Source organism: Phyllostomus discolor, chromosome 14 (assembly GCF_004126475.2).
Source record: "Phyllostomus discolor isolate MPI-MPIP mPhyDis1 chromosome 14, mPhyDis1.pri.v3, whole genome shotgun sequence".
Lineage (NCBI taxonomy): Eukaryota > Metazoa > Chordata > Mammalia > Chiroptera > Phyllostomidae > Phyllostomus > Phyllostomus discolor.
The window spans coordinates 7,284,805-7,301,709 of record NC_040916.2 but is presented as its reverse complement, the minus strand read 5'-3'; the positions used below and the strand labels follow the sequence as shown (position 1 = coordinate 7,301,709).

Sequence of the window (16,905 nt, the reverse complement as noted above, 5' to 3'; positions counted from 1 at the left end):
TTCTTGGGGTGGGGAGGGCCTAGCAGGAGTGCTCCAGGACCCCATGAGCAGGCGCCCGTCGTGGGGATGTGGCGTCTTAGGTCTCCTTGGCCGGCATTGTGTGAAGGCGGTGAATACACATCTCCAGCCTTAAGCTGAAGCCCGGCTCCTGGGCAGCTTGCTGCACTCTCCCCTTTCCTGTTGCCCCAAATTCAAGTTTATCCTGTCCCTGTCATCTTTCTGCCTTCCTTCCTAGGCGAAATTGTGGACCTTAAGTTCCTGACCTGTGTGTTGCGGCATCATGGCGGCTTAAGGTTCTAGGCTTTTCTCGAATCTGTAGCATTGCGCCGCATTGCGCAGGACGTTTCCCCAGGCCCCGCCCTCCCGCCAGGCCCCACCCCACCGTGCCTCCTTGGGAGCAGGAGAGAACTTGGACCTCCACTGCCACGAATTGTGGCCAACCATTATCCCCAGCACCTGGCTTCCCTTTCTCTCCTCTTCCCCCAGTGTCTCGGGGCAGAGGAGGAGTGGGTAGGGATTGAGGCAGAGCCTGGCCTGGGAGCTCCCTGCCTCCTTTTCCATCTGCCATTTTTTTAACAGTTTTTTTAAAAGATTTTATTTATTTATTTTTTAGAGAGGGAAGGGAAGGAGAAAGAGAGAGAGAGAGAAACATCAATGTGCGGTTGCTGGGTGTCATGGTCTGCAACCCAGGCATGTGCCCTGACTGGGAATCGAACCTGCGACACTTTGGTTCACAGCCCGCGCTCAATCCACTGAGCTATGCCAGCCAGGGCTCCATCTGCCATTTTTTAGTCTCATGCTTTCCCATGGATGATACTAGCACTGACATTTGTCACTGAGCACCTCTTTCCCCAGAGACCTCCTGGTGTGACTCACTGGGGGTTTCTGGAAGGAGTGGGCCCTTGGGAGTCTGAGGCAGCAGGAAGACTTGACCGGGGTCACAGTAGACAGTTGGTTGGGGTGAGGGATGGAAGCCAGCTTTCCCCGCCCAGAGCACACAGGCAGCACCAGTCCCTTTGCGTCATATCTTTTTGAGCCTGAGTACAGAGCAACTTGACCTAAAAACATTATATATATGTGGGTGTTGAATCCTTTGAGTCTAATATTTCTTTGTCCAGAAGCTGTGTGTATGATGAGAGCCCACATTCTGTACTTCATAGAGCTCTGATGTCCCTCAAGTTTGTTTTCTGAAAGAGCCGATAGTTGGGCCCCCCTCGACGAGACCCTGTACCTCTGGTAGTGGCCCTTCTCCAGGACGATGGACCAAGCATCGTCTGTCTTGTGTGATTGGACGGTGAGCAGCATCTGAGGGCCATGGTTTCAGGGCCACACCATAACCCCAGGTGGGCCCCTGAGTGGAGCCTGCACAGTGAATTGCTTGAGGTTGGCTCTGTAAACTGAGCCCACCTCTCTTCCTTTTGCTTCTTCCCTGCAGGGAACTCAGAAGAGCTTAGCTCCAGGTGTAAGTGACAACCTCTTGGAGACTCAGCTCAGCTGAGGATGGTGTGGTATGCAGAAGACAGCCGTCATACCATGGGATAATGTGTGCCCGTTTGCATTTATTTGGAACAAAAAAAAAAAGATGTGTGGCAGCCTGGCTCTGTGCAGTAAGTATTTGCCTGCATTCTTTTATTCCTTCAAACGTCAGAAGTGGATAGATGTTTATTGAACCCAGCCAGCTGCTGTGCCTTCTCCATTTTGTTCCCGCACACCCCCACCCTGGGTCCTCCAGAAGAGAGGACTACATCGATTTTCTCTTGCTGCCAGAGAGCTGCAGAGATGCTAGAACTCAGTGTTCAGCCCCCGCATGTCCCCCTCACATTTAGAAGAAGTCGATTTTCTCTAAAATAGAACCAAAAACCTGTGTCCCTCAGTGCCGAGTGTTAATGGTCCAAATGGAAGGACCCTGTTTGCCCTCATTGCCCCCAGCAGGGAGGTGAGGCTCTCAGTTGGCCGGCTGGGGGACGCTGGTGCTTGCCAGCATCTAGCATGGTTCTCTGCCAAGTTCTAGCTCCAAATCTCTAGACTGGTTGGAACCTAGACTATATATAGCATTGTGCTAAGCAGTTCTTAACAGACATGTCTGTCCTCCCCTGTGGAGAGGAGTACTTCTATCAGAGAGTCAGAACCTAGAGAGTGAGACCATCTCTGAGGGGCCTTTCATTCTGGGAATGGTGAGTGGGTGACTGTGTGTGTGTGTGTGTGTGTGTGTGTGTGTGTGTCTGATTCAGGGCTGCCGAGCTCTCTCCCTGCTGTTTCAGATGCTGATGGATTCAAAGGTCATGTGGATGAGGGTACTGATGTGGGAGGGGCTGATAGTTCTCAGTGGGTTTGGAGTGTGGATGAGGAGAGACTGGGCGCACGATGTGGCTGAAGGCACAGTGTGACCCATGGCAGAGACCAGCCTCCGGTATGTCTTCTGGGTTTCCGTTTGCCTGGCTTTGCCCAAGGATGTCTTCTGACCTCCGTCTTCCTTCTTTTGGACCTCTTGTCTTCCCTGCCTTCCTCCACCCTTTCCTCCTCCTGCCTTTAATTTTCTTTAGGATGTATGAGGGCAAACGCAGCTCCCACATCCGGGAGCTGTGTTTGCTCCCTGCCCTCACCCCCATTTGGGGTCTCTGGAAATCGGCCTTGAGCAGGCAGAGGTGTCAGCCGTCCTCAGGAGAGTTGGGTGGTGCCTGAGCGTGCCGTGCGGGGTGGTATAGACACAGCGGGCTACCTGTCTACCTTCTCCCTCTCATAGGTGCTGCGAAGCCACAAACCGTTCCCTGCCATCCTGTGACCGCAAGTGCTGATTGATGTGATAGGATCCCGGTCTTGTCAGTGACTCATCGCCAGGCTGCTTAGTGGAAACCAGATGCAGCACGGAGAATAGGATTTAACCCCTCTCCTGCCTCCCAGGTGAGTCAGGTATGGGCTGCCCCCTTCTCATCTTCCCCAAACCCCTTATTTTCCCATGAAGAACATTTTCTTTATTCAGTGAGGAATCCTTAACCTTCTTCATTCAGAATCTCACAAACAATTGTTCCCTTCTTTCCATTCTCTTCCTCCGGGCTTTTCTGTGAATGGGCTTAGTAACCAGCAGATACTTGGGGAAGAGCGGCCCGTCCGAGGGACCAGGCTGCTAGCATATGTGGGAGACAGCTGAGGAGGCTGCTGGGTGTGGCGGCTGGCAGATCAGTTGGGCATCCCACAGTTACTGACCTGAAACTCTCCTTGGCCCCCAAAACCTAGCCTGAGGTTCTGGGTTTAACCCATGAAAGTCCTGGGATCCTGCCTGCGACTGGGGTATCCTTCCCTGTGCTATCCAGGGAATGTCCTTTCTCACTCGACATACCTTTGACCTTGCTGGCCTTAGTCTGGGGCACAGGTGGCAAACACAAGGCCAGTGGACCGAATCCAGCCCTCCACCTTGTTTCATCTGTCCTGGTACCTTGTTTCTACCAGGCAGCAGCACTGAGCTCTCGCTTAACTGTTAAGGAGTAGTTACATTTATACAGCCCTAAAATTACCTTCAGCCCTTTGAAGGCAACTGCAAGGCTGATGTGGCCCCCAGTAAAAATGCGTTTGACACCCCTGGTCTAGGGCCCTGGTCTGGAGTTTAGACTGTGGTCTGGGCCGTAGACTTTGGAGCTCTTCCCTATGTTTCTTTTGTCGGGGGCTGGGGGGCACTTTCTTCCTCTAGGCTATCACTGCCTTCGCCTTTAACAAAAATCCCTAGCCCAGCAAGCCATTGCAAAGCATCTGTAGACAGTGGATGTAGAATGTTTTTTCTCTGCCTCACTTGATAATAATAGCAATGGTGATTAAAAATGATGACGGCCTGCAGCACTGGGGAGGTCTGTCGCATTGTAGAGGCAACTCAGAAAGCAGACTTGAGGCACTCGCCACGTCACCAGGAAATCTCTCCCCTACCAACTAGATTCCTGCAACGTTCTGGACCAGTAGGGCCAGTTGGAATTAGCCAAGAGCAGATTTACCTGGGGTCTAAAGATAAAAGGAGGGGTGCTGCATAATTTTATGATGCCCTTGGGGAAATCAGGAGGCAACTGTGGGGTCCTGCCTGTCTGCTCGTGTCTCTCCAGGGGAGACTGGCCAGTTCTGCTGCACAGTGTCTCACTTTCCATCCCGTCCGAAATGAGTCTGTGAGTTGGCTCTGAGCGACCTGAGGTCCTCACACGCTGAGGAATCCAGGGCTGTTTGGAAGAGTCCAGTGTCTCTTCCTTCAAGGAATTTGACAAGTCTCAGCCCCTCCAGCTCTGATGTAGCAAGGGTTCGATAAGGGGTGTGAAGGGGTGTCGGATCTGGAACGTGAATAAAGAGGAGGGATCAACTTTGGTGCAGCTGGGGAGATGAAGAGGAGCGGGCCAAGTCCCTCAAGATGTGTCGGCTAAAGTCTGGCCAGCGCTGGCTGGAGAGCTGGAGCCAGATGGGGCTGCTGGCCACGCTCTGGAGCCTCCGCTCTCATGTGAGGTGCGTCCCTGGGCCTGGCTGTGGGTGACCACCCCTCCCATTCATAGCCCTGCCTTCATCCACATTGAGGTAACTGGGGTGGCAAGCAAAGGGATGTTTGGTTTTGCTCCTTGTGACGCAGTTGTCCCTATCGCCTCTGGTGTTTCCAGAATTGGGGTTGGTGCTTCCTTGTTGATTTTCCTGTTTGTGTCCCTCACCTCGTTCTTTTCTCCCTGCTTACCAGCCTGGCTTCTACTGACATGACATGGGGCATTATGTGTCGCAAGTCAAGCTGGCAGAACAGTTGACACCTCCTGCGAGGGGGGGCCAGGCATATCTGGCACTTCTTTCTTGACCTTTGGATCCTTGTGGTCTGGAAGCCAGGAGGCAGGGTGGGGCCTTCCCATCTGAGTCCAGCAGAGGTTAACAGAGCTCATGGCACTAGAACGGTGGTGGTGTGGCTTGGCCAGCGGGCATTGGGGGCGGGGCCCCGCCAGGGGACCTGATTGGTCAGCACCTTTTCAATTCCATTGAATTCTGGTCTGGTCAGGGCTGTGAATTGTTTAATGCATGTCTTGGCTCTGTCCCCTGGCACCAGTGCCCCCAAGGCTGCAGCCACAGCTTTCGAGAGGATCTGTACCTTGTGCTAGTCACTCTTTTGGGCACGTTGCCTCCCAGTGAGATATGTAAGAGATACTACTGTCCTTTTCCACTAGCTGGCTTTTCGTGGGAGGTCCTTGTTTTGCTTTGCTTTTCTAGGACTTGGAGTGTCTGTGAGGAAGGCAGAGACTGGGTTTGGTTTATTGCCTGCTCCTTCAACAGGAGCTGCCCGTGGGCTGATAAAGGCAGGGAACACCTCCAGGCCCCAGAGCCTGTGCAGAACCTGATGCAACCGTTGTGGAGCCTGGGCCTGGGAAGTGTGGGGGGATGAGGCTGGGGGAAGCCACATGGGGCTGTGCATTGTCTGACCACAGGATTAAGGCCAGGAGGTTGGGGGGTGGGGGATGTACCCAGTGTTCAACCAGGGCTGCCTCCTGTGGCCTAGAATGGGCATGTGTGTGCGTGGAGCCCGGATTGGGGTCTTGTAAAGCGCAAGATGGGCACCCGAGTTCTTGGTCTCAGCGTACAGCCAGGGAAAGGGAAACTGACTGTTGTAAAGGGCCCCCTTTGCTTATGTGATTTCATGTCAGAACAGCCATATGCATTAGGTGTTACTTCCCTTTGATAGTTAAAGAAACTGTGATTATTAAATGACTTAACTAAGGTCACACTTGGTGAGTGGGGTTGTTGAGACTCAAACATAGGCACTTGCAAAGCTTGTCCTTTTTTTTTCACCCTCTTGGGCTGAAGTCGGACGTTTTGGGGAGCTAAGACCCTCAGAGGACAGGCAGCCAGGAGAACTTAAATGAACCAGAGTGAAAGGCCAGATGCCCAAGGGAACTTCGCAGTCATCGGGATCGGCTATGCCACATCCCTTTTTGGGGAGGCAAGGCAGAGGGAGATTCCCTTGGGTATCCAACAGACAGGCAGGGCTGAGCAGGCAAATACATTCCTTCTACAAATCTGGATTCGGCCTCTGCTATGTGCCAGAGACCAGACTGGGTTCTGGGGACACAGAACACAGCCACACTCTAGTGTGGAAGAGGTCGTAAATAATAAAAGATAGAGTTAAAAGATATATAAAGTGGACATAAGAGGGGGGATCCAGATGTTGGTAAGGGAAGGAATTTAAGAGCCTGAAGGACCTCAGCCATATGGGGAAGACATTGATAGGGGTCCTGGCCCCTCTCTTTTTATAACACCTAGAAAAATTATTCCAAGTCCTGTAGCTTAAAGGAACTGGCAGTGCGTTAGGGACCACAGTGGCAGTAGACATCAGGCCTTTGATCTCCAGCAAACTAGGGTCTTTCCCATTAGCCACGGCTGCTCTTGGTCTTTCGTCACCCACCCTCACCGGGCGCCAGCCGGTGTCTCTACCTCAGCCTGGTCACCTTGCCCCCTTGTCCACACAGCGCAGGGGAACACTCAGGTTAAGACTTTGCGGAGTCACTGGTAAAATATGTGCCCGGGGGAGGCAGAACTCAGTGCCCAGCCTCTCCTGCCAGAACACGTGATTCCGAGATTGTCGTGATAGGGAGGGGACAGGTGAAGGGTAAGGGACAAGAAGTGACCTTGTGTTAGATGCTTGGATGAGCTTTGTGTCTTGAGAGGCTGAGGCAAGTTGGCAGCGGGAGATGTGGGAGGGATGTTCCCAGTGCGTGCAGCTCCAGGGCTCGGGACCTGTTTACGTGGAAGTGGAAGTGGAGCAGCGGCTGGCCCACGTGAGCCAGGCCACGTGAGTGTTTCTTCCCTCCTTTCCCCTGGTCACACCACCCCCTAAACGCTGACACTGCCATCTGCTGCCAGGGCCTGGTGTTGCACAGGGTGCAGTGTGGGTCCTGGTGGTGTGGCGCTGGGTGCAGGGAAAGTAGGCTTACGTTACTAGGTGTAGAAGAGTCAGAGAGCCAAGAGTCCTTGGCTCTCTTGGCGAAAACTCGCTTTACCTCTTTGGGACCCACTTTTATTATCTGGAAAATGAGGGGATTGAAAAAGAACCTCTTGGAACATTACTGCCAATTCTACACAGGGGTCCCTGGATGTCCGTGGAGGTATTTCTTAGCCAGAAACTCGGGAGAGGGAAAACTAGACCAGAGTTAAAGAAGAAGGGAGGTATCTGGAAAACCTGTGAGCAGCTGCAGCCCTGTTTTATGAAGAGACACTTGTCATCCATTAGGACAGGTAGGTGGAGACAATTTTCAAAGGATCCCCCTCCCCCAGGAAGTAAGGGGGCTGGAGATTACGTGAAGGGGCCGATGAGGATCCTCCAGGTGACAGGATGTGGACTCCGGCTCCCACCAAGAGGCCACCCTGAGGGAGCCGCTGGGGGTTGGCAGTGCAGGGGCTGGCTTGAGGTGTGTGCCCCAGGAAAGGGAACCGTGCCCTGCAGCTCTGAAGCCCTGGAGGGAGGATGGGACTGTCGGTTCAGCGTGACCTGTGTCCTCCCTGAGACATCTGCTCAGGGTCTGCGCCTCTTGCTGTCAGGAAGTTTTCCTTTATGGTTAGACTCTCTTCTCATGTGGTTGTTTAAGCCCTTCTATTGGGGGGGGGGGGGGGAGGAAGGAAACAAAAATACATCAGAGCCACTAGCCACTGGTTCCATTTAGGCCTTTTAGTCTTGAGTCACTAGTTAAAAGGTAGCAAAAATAAAACATGCAGGAAAGCCCAGGGTCCCGGATCCTCCCTGACTGCTGTGCAAGACCCGCCCAAGGCCAGGAGGGCTGGGGTCCTGGGCTGGCTCCTCCAGGGCAGCCTCCGTCCCCAGTGTCCACTACTTCTCCTAGGCTGCATGGGTAGGAGACCCTGGGCCCGATGACACACATTGTGCAACCCCCTAACCAGAGTGCAGAGCTTTAAAAATAGCTACATTTCTCCGAGACTTTGCTTCCTAGACACTTATGGGGCTTCATCACTGTGAGCCCAGCCCCTCCACCCCACAGCGAAGCTGTGAACAGGGGTTTGGGTCGGGGGCGCATTGTCTCCCGTGTGCCCTGTGACGTTTCCCAGTTCTTCCACGTTTTCTTGCTCCCTCGGCCCGCACACAGCCCTGCCAGGGTAGGTGGTGGTATCCCTGTGGTTGGGGAACCTGAGCCAGAGAAAGTCCTGCCGAGATCTCATTGCTAGTACCTGCTTCATTTGGGTCACCCACCCAGGTTCCCTGACTCCAGGGGTCATTTCCCTGGGCTCTGGTCATGATCAGTGGGGCGGGGGCAGGCATAGGGAGCAGGTCTCGGGCAGTTGACCTGATCTCTGTAGGCTGTAGGTCAGGCCCCTTCTCAGCATATCCGGGTTCTCCTGCTCCCTGATTCTCCCAATGCGTCGGAGCTCTTGTGAAAACTGGCTGGCACTTCTTGGCTGGGAAGCCATTCCCCATGCGTTTCTAACATGCTTCACACCATGCTAACATCTGTGTGGTACTCGTGTGCATATCGTTCCACTTCTGCTAAGCAGCTCTGTTAGAAATGAGGCCTTGTCGGGGGATCTTTGAGGTTTTTTCTGGTGAACTTATGAGGTGTGCTCAGAGCTTTGCCCAGCACGTGCACGTGCTACGTGCGTTACCTGTTTGCTGGTGAATGCACAACGCCTGCTGGAAGAATTGGCTAATGTACAGCGTGAGGTAAGATGCTGGAGACACGGGCTTCAGCCCTGAACGTTTGCTTCATGATTGACTTGCAGAGGCAGACCTTACCCGTGGGGAGGAGGGGCGGGTCAGAGACTCCTTGGGCATCTGTTCCCTGGATTGCGAGCATGACCCCGCACTCTTTATAGGGGTGCTGAGGCAGAGCAGGGAACAGCGTGTTTGCTTGGCCCTGTGGCCCTCTGAGTGATCTTCAGTTGAGTAGACCCAGAACTTGTATGAAGGGGAAGAGAAGCGTTTCACCTTTATTTATGTCCCCTCGAGCCGGGCTTTATCTGCAGGTGTTCCCTGAGGAACGCTTAGGATTGGACTGGGGGCAACACGCACGCACGTGTGAAGGTCCATCCACCTGGAGCCCCTGAGCCCGGCCTCCGCTCGTGCAGAAGCCCTGCGATGGGGAACCCAGGGGCGTTGTGTTGGTGGATGAAGCCTTCGGGAATCACGTGTGAAGGTTTGTCGTCTGGGACCCCGTTCAGTCTGCTCACCTGGGGGAATGGGAAGGATCACCGAACCTGCAGCAGGGAGGGTGACTTCAGGGAGAACCCTGGCAGCTTCGGCTTTGCCGAGGGCTCCCAAGGAATGACGAGTCCTCTTTCTCTGAGGGAGGGGACTGGAGAGCCTTCCAGTCCGGGGGCTGTGGGACCCAGACCACCTGGAGCAGCGTGAGGTTTGGGTGCCGGGATCCAGGGTGCGCTGCACTCTGCGTCTTCCCTTCCTACCTTTGAGGTGAGCCTAAGCTGGGGGGTGGGGGACACACAAGCCGGAGGCTCGGAGCCCTCACCTTGTGCCCCTTGCAGAGACAGCTCCTGGAACTGACCCTATAGGGCTGATTTTACTTGCAAATAAAACAGGACAGAGGCATGTTGCCCCTCATCCCTACCGGGAAAGAGCCCTGAGCTGCTCTAAGCCTCAGGGACCTCTTTGCACCACCACTCTGACTTCCCGCAGCCCTAGGGACCTCTGCTCGGCATTGGAGATGGGGGGGGGTGGGACAGGAGGCAGGGCCAGACATGGTTTGCTGGGAAGAAGGTAAGAGTTAGAAGAGGAATACCTCAAGCAGGTCCACAGCTCGGGGAACACTGGCGTTACCTGCTGTGCTGAAGCCACAGCTGTGGGTTCAAATGGGCATACTATTTGGAGGAAACCCAAGGTCTTAAATAACCCAGTTAATGGTTAAATGAGGGTTGTATTAAATATGGAGAACCATATATCCTCTTTTGTTATCACTCCTGCAGCTTTGGCTTTGAATGGCCTGACAGGTCAGGGGCATTTCAGGGGTCCCTCATGTCTGTGTAAGATCATGCTTCTTTTAAGTTGACTTTTTGTCTCCTTTCTTTTCTGGTTTTGCTCTCATTCATTCCTTAAGTATACATGAATATTTGCCCATTCGTTTGTGGTGTTATTTGGGGGCGGGGGCTAGTGTATTGCTTTTATTTCGAATGTGAACAAACCACAAGCTCACTGCAGAGATGAGCCGTCTCTGAGATGGGGCAGGTGCCCGGCCCAGACATCCAGACCCCCGGGAGGGGAGGATCCGGAGTGTTTTTGCTAGGACTGCCTCTGCCTACGGCAGGCGGCCTCTGCGGGGTGGGGGCTGCTCATGCATGAATCCCCAGGACAATTTAGCTGTTTCTTCTTTTCAGTTTGAACCCTGAGGATCAGCCTTGAAAGTCTGAGACCACGTGTCACCCTGCTAGGTTAGGAGGGGACAGGGCCAGGGAGGAAGGGAACACAGGCTGCTGGCAACTGGCCTTTCAAGACAGGTGAACTCTGTTCAAAAAGGAGTTTATTTAATCTTTTGGCCCTAATGGAAGTTATTTGTATTTTCTCTCCCTCTCTCTTTTCTCCCTCAACTCAACCCCCACCCCCCCAACCCCGCGACCGGCCTCCAAAAGAATTTAATCTGCTGGACAACAAACAATACTGTTATAAAACTTGGAAAACAAGAGGGCGAGGCCTCCCTGACAAGAAGAAGGGCATGCTGGGTAACAGCGAGGGAGCCTGCCAGGCGGGGATGGTGCCGGGCGAGAGCCCAGTTGGCTGGGTACCTGGGCGCCCGCCCCTGCCTAGTCCCCCGGCCATGCCATCCCCAGTCCAGAGGGGAAGGAACAGAAATGAAAGTGGGGGCAGAGAAACGCTTGAAAAGGGGAAGTTGTACGTGTTCTCCGGTCTCTGATCTGATGGGAATGCACTAGACTGTGAAACTTCCTCCTCCACCTCCCGCCCCTCCCCCCTCCCTCCTTCCCTCCCTCTCCTCCCTCCCTCCCCTCCCCTCCCTGTCCTCCTGCCTCCTCCCACCATGCACTGTTCCAGGTTCTGAGACTGGCAGACAGAGGCCGTGATAACAGAATGAGGCTGGCCTGGCGACGTAGGCACAGCCACCAGCCCAGGCAGCTTCAGGGCAAGCAGGAGAGGAAGGTGCTCGAGTTGGCTTTGGACTCTGGACCTACCCTCTGCCTGTCCAGCGTCCCTCCCCCCAACTAGGGAAGTGGAACCATGTCACAGGGTGTGCCCCCGTCCATGTGCTCAGCCAGGTGTGTGCCCAGGTACTGGGTAGAACCGCCGCTCGGAGGTTAGTGGTACGCCGGGCTTCCTGGTGCTGGCGGGGCCTTGCTCCCGGGAGGATGTCTGATTTGCAGAGAGGCCCTGCTCTCCCTCAGGAGCAGTGGGGGCTGCGCCACCAGCACAGGGCACGCCGAGGGGGGCCTGTGAGCGGGGTGCCCATGGATACCGTTGTCTGCTGGTTGCTCTGCCGGGGCAGGTGGGGAAGCAGGGCCCTGGGGCCTCTCTTCCTCAACCTCCAGAGTTAGATTCCACCTGAGACTGAAGTTCACTTCCGAGTCCATCTTTAATGGGCCTGGGAGATGATTCAGTGGTTTTCCTCTGGATCTGCATTGGCTTGGACCTCGGGGCTGTGTGGTGGGCGGTGTGTTTGTGTACCAGAGGCACGAGGCGCGCTCCCTGCTCCTCCTGTGGAAAACACTGGTCAGGGCTGTGCCCGCCCTCCTTGGCCGGGGCTAAGCCATTCCCTGGGGCCATGGTGACTTCCATGCTCCCACCTTCCCTCTGTCCCTCCTCCTTTCCTTGGCTCCCCACTGCCTCCGGCTGCTTCCCACGCCCTACTGTGGGGTGGGGGCAGGGTAGGCATGGGGGGCATCCTCCCCTCCAGCCAGCCTGCCTACCCCTGCAGGGTTCCCTGCTCTGTACTGAGTGGGAAATTTTCAGACCCAGGTTCTTGCTGGTGGTGTTGAGGAAGGGACAGAGAGCCTGGCTTTGTGGAGAGCCACTGCCGGGGGCCGCAGGTCTGCGTGCCCGGCTTCAGGGGAACCCAGCACCGCTGATGCTGGGCCCACCAAGCTGAGGAGGCTGTGGCTTCTTGCCCTGAAACCTCAGTGGGGTCTTGAGGGGCTCAGTGCTTCTGGAGCATGTTATTCCTGCTTTGGGATCTGGGGTCTGGGAAGTGTGGTGGTCCCTGTATGCTGAGCCCTCTTTTGGGGGCCGAGCTGCCCAAGAGAGAGAGAGCCCTTTCCACGTTCCCCTCCACCCCGGGCTCCCATGCCCATGCCCTTCATTTTATTAACCTTTCCTTTGATTCATTAACCGCAGCTAGTTGGCAGAGGCCTCACCCTGACGGCTTAAGACAAAATGTCCAGGACATGGGGCCTGGGCCGCAGCAGGGAGTGACAGGAAGCTGGGCCGGGCCTCTCGGTCCATCCGTTCAGTGGTCTGGGACTGAAGGCAGAATGTTCCCCTTTCAGAAGGGCCCCCCCAGGCCCTTCTCGCACCAGGATGATGCTTCCTCCCTGCCAGGAGCCTGAACCCAGCATTCCCAGTGGCAGGAAGAAGGACGATCTGGGCCCTGCTTCCGGCAGCCCTCCCCCGCTCTGGCTGGAGCGCTGGCTCAGTGGCGTAAGTAGCTGTGACTCAGCATCCAGCCCTGTTGGGAGGGAGGAGCTGCTGCCTTGAAGGCACCTCTCTGCGTTCTGGATTGGAGCACCTCGAGGTCTCACAGAACGTGGCAGCAGCATTAGGGTCCCTGGGGGCGAATATCGTTTTGTTCCGTGGGTTTGGTTTTGGATTTCATAAACAAGAATGCCTCCCCTTCCCATTTTCTCCCATGTTATTTTTTGGGCACTGTGCCGCATGTGATATTTAGGACTTTAAAGGAGACAGCATCCTTTATAGAGTGAAGTAGCAGCTCTCGTCACAGTCTCCAGACTGTTCTGTAACCAGTAGCAGTGAATTGTATTTAAAAAAAAACGTATCTGATTTTGCATGCCTGGAGACAAAACGTGGCCCCTGCAGGTCACTCTGCTTCTGCCGGGCGCTGTCTTAAGTTCCCTGCTGGCCCTTGGAGCTCTGAACGTGCCGTGACCAGCCTGCCCGGCTTTCTCAGACGAACCCTCTGAGGCCCATTCCAGGGAGGCTCTCACAGTTTGGGCCGAGCAGGAAGTGAGGCCACTGTGTCTGATTCACTGCGTGATGACCTTTCCTCCACACCGAGAAGTGTCCTGGTTGTGGGAGGGGGAGGGGCGGACAAACCTGCAAACAGAATGTAGACACAGAAATGCACCAGGGCTGCAGCTGGGCTCCCGAAGCCCTTTTTCTGCACAGTGGCACCTCCCAGGGCGACAGACCCACTCTTCTGGTGGGCGGTTTTTCTCTCCAGGCAGCCCACCCCGCCTGTTGCTGCTGGCCAGTGTGTTTGGGACCATTAGGCCAGTGTGGGAGGAGCCTGCCACCCGCAGGTGACAGCTGAGCCCTCAGCAGGCTAGAGCTTTCCTGGGCTAGACCTGGGTGGCACTCACCCCCCCCCCCCCCAGCCCCCGTGCAGGTGGGCAAACCCCTTCCAGCCCTCATCAGGCCACCGGCTCGATCGAGGTAGGAAAGAAAATCAGCAGCTTGTTTCAGGTGAGTCGTGGAGCAGCAGACCGAGAGGGAAGCCCGGCTCTGGTGGGAGAGCTGAGACCTGAACGGACCCTTTCATCCAATAGGATTGGAAGGGCAGAAGGTTTGGGGACGAAGATTACTCTCTTTCCCCTCTTTAGAGTGTTTACAGTGATGCATTGTTAATGATTTATTTATCTCTTCCAGAGAACTAAGAGTATTTTGACCCAGAAGTTGGGAGCCCTAACTCTGGTTGGTGTCCCTTGGCTCCTCAGTGGGGGAGGCCACTGTGCTGTGGGCAGCCCCTCCTCCCAACTCCCGGCTGACGTTTCCCGGGTAGCAGGAGAGACATTAATTAATCACCCTGATGATCAAATGACATAAGCGTGTTCTGAAGGAACAGAACTAAATGCTGAGACGTGACTTAGCCGAAAGCTGGGCTGGGGGCCGGGTGGCGGAGCTTCCCTGAGCAAGATCTGAAGGGGCGTCAGACCACCCAGGTTACGTGGGGAAGGGGGCTTGGCGGTGGGGGGTGGGGGGGGGGGCGCACATTGACATATGGTAGCAGTGGGAGAGTGGATGGAGAATGTCCCAGACTGGGGACAGCATATGCAGAGGCCTTCTGGTGGGACGACGGGCACTGTCTGGGTCACTGAAGGGTGCCTGTTTGACACGGCAGCATCTTAGGAAGGGGTTTTGTGGGTGCTGGCGATTGGGAGTTGCTAAGGAAGAAGGGTTTGGCTGAAGTGAAAAGCAGAAAGACGGAGAATTGGCAAATGGAAATCTGTCCATTGTATAAGATTCAGACCCCATGGTAATGACTGTCATTTGACCCTCACTCCTGACCTAAAAACCCTCGCAGTGAGCTGGCTGACAGGCCCCGGCTGTTGGGCAGGGCCAGCCCCAGCTCCCCACCTGCGGCCCAGGCCTTGCAAACCCCGAGGGCCGCAGAGCGTGGTGCTGCTGTCAGCATCACTCGGGAGTCCTCACGGCCCTGGGGAGTTCATCTCCAGTGGTGCCCACTCCCGCTGCCATGCTGCGGGCCACTGCAAAGGCAGCAGAGGTGCAGGAGAACACAGCAAGCAGCCCACCTGCCCGGTCCCTGGCGGAACCAGGTGTGCTGCTGCCTCCACCGAGTTTAACGTGTAGTGTGGTCAGTGACATCCCGCTTCCTTGTAGAAATCGTGCCTCCGGTCCCCCTGCCCCTTCGCCCCACCCTGCTTAAGATCAAGTTCAACAACAGCATGAAGTGATAGTCCAGCTATGGAGCAGGCAGCGGAGGGGCAGGTACAGACTTCAGGGTTAGATCTGGGATCTTTAGCTATTGAACCATGCTAAGGAGCCATTTCTTTGGCGAAAATGGGAATATACCTGCTTCAAATGGCTGTTGTGAGGGTTGAAGGGTATAACCCAGTGTTCAGTTCAGATGTTACCTGCTCCTCCTACCCCCTAGAGCAGGACACTCCTCTCCAGGAGCCAACAAAATATGAGCCTATGTAGCCGGAGGCCTAAAGGATGGGTAGGGAACCTGAAAGACAGAGATTCCACTCTGTCTCCTTTTTCTCTCGGTTGTGGTCTCAGAAGACAGAGACATGTTTTCTGAGCTTCGAACAACCAAAGAATGTGATGCAATTAGGAGATGGGACTTTTAACTTAAATACGGTTTGAAAATCTCATATTCAGGCATATTTTGAAAACACCACAAATAAAAAAAAAAAAGCTCTGTGTTAGAGGACTATCTGTTGTACTTAGTACAGTTGTAGGGCACCCCTTTTTTTGTGTCACACCAGAGGTTAGGTAAGATTGCCAGTGTTCTCATGCTTCCTTCTGTTTGGTGGGGCCCATGTTCTTCCTGAGTAGGGCCCCAGGCGGTGGCCCTGGCCCAGGTGAAAGTCGCTCTGTGTGGTGGCTAGAGCCTCCCGGGCAGGTGGGGCTTGTTTCCTGGTGGGGCGGGATGCTGTCAGAAGACCTCTTCCACACGGGGCACTGTCTCACAAACGCAGGGCCGTACTGATGTAGAAATGCGTTTTAATAACAGCTCTGGCTCATCGTCTCATCGTGCGTGTGATAATCTGTAGGGACTGGTTGTGGCGTCAAATTAACGTCGAGCTTACGGATTTCATTCCGCCGCGTCTGCGCAAGGCGTCAGCCGTGACCTGCATCTCCGCGAGCGTGACCGGGACGCTCCTCTCTGCCTGTCGAGTGGTCCCGCTGCTGTGTGACGTCACGAGTGGAGCTGCAAGAAGCTGTTCTCCTCGGCGCAGAGGCTGGGTCTTCTGATCGCCTCTCCCTTTTTGCTTCAGTGAGATCCTCTTCTTCTGGAAGCTGGTTTCACATGGTGGCTTAGATTTTTCCATCTTTGTATCTAGCACCATTTGAAATCAGTGTTTTAGGAGTAAGAATTGCAGCACAGCCAAGGGGCGACGGCAGCGGCGCTGCTGCTCTGGGGCCGGGCTCCTCCCGCCACCTGAGCCGGGTCCAGACGGAAGCGACGTGAAAAGCAAAGCTCGCTGTAGAGTGCGTTGGGTCTGGGGGTGACAGTGGGTGGGGAGGAGCTTGTGTTTGCAGTCACCTGGGGGTTTGAGCAGGGGCGGAGGCTGTGACACTCCTTCCGCTGTCAGGTAGCCAGAGTCCCCTGTCGGCAGGGCCTTTGAGCGCAGCGGTGGGCACTGCTGGGGTGGGGCCTTGGTTATAACAGGGAAGGGGAGAGGACTGTGTGCCCAGAGGACTGCCCCGTCCACACTGGCACTGCCCACCTGCCCCTGGGCCCTGGGACATGCAGCTGCGATTGCAGAGCAGCTGACGTCAGACTTGCCACCTGCACCGTCGAGGTGTGGGAGCCCCGGAGCACCACCGGACCCATCTCTTACACAGGCTGACCGATTTCTCCTGGTGTTCAGAGTCTGTTTTTGTCTAGCACCATTTGAAATCGGTTATGATGTAGGGGGAAAAGCAGCAGCCTCGAAGCCTCGTGCCAAGTCTGCTCAGCAACAGCCTGTGGTTTCCTGGAAGACGGATGGGCACAGGGTGGGGAGGGAGGTCACACTTTTTCCTACTAACTTCTTTAACTGCATTTCTGATACTTCATTGCAGAGGTAGGAGATGATTTATTGGGTTTTAAAAAACAGATTAATTTATCCGAGGTCCTCAGTTGCATTTTGCTGAAATGTATGCTGGTGTAAATTCTATAAATTGGCTGCTTGTTGACTTACCTTTCTGTTAAGAAGAGACGATTCATGCATCTGAACTTAATAAATATTTTACTGTATTCAGTTTACCACGTCTTTGTTTTTCATTATTATTTTCTATTATAGTTCCGCGATGATGAAAAG

The 16,905-nt window shown here is 54.8% G+C and overlaps 1 long non-coding RNA gene across 3 annotated transcripts; it reads left to right on the top strand.

The window, feature by feature from the left end:
- The first annotated feature begins 778 nt into the window (after positions 1-778).
- LOC118498225 lies at positions 779-16,850 on the top strand. 3 transcript variants are annotated; one of them, XR_004900754.1, is made up of 3 exons: positions 779-1,607; positions 2,744-2,901; positions 12,445-16,850. It is a non-coding gene; the product is annotated as an uncharacterized LOC118498225 (long non-coding RNA). The 3 variants fall into 3 exon arrangements; XR_004900753.1 differs by having other exon boundaries at positions 10,582-16,850; XR_004900752.1 differs by having other exon boundaries at positions 8,968-16,850.
- The last annotated feature ends 55 nt before the right edge of the window (positions 16,851-16,905 follow it).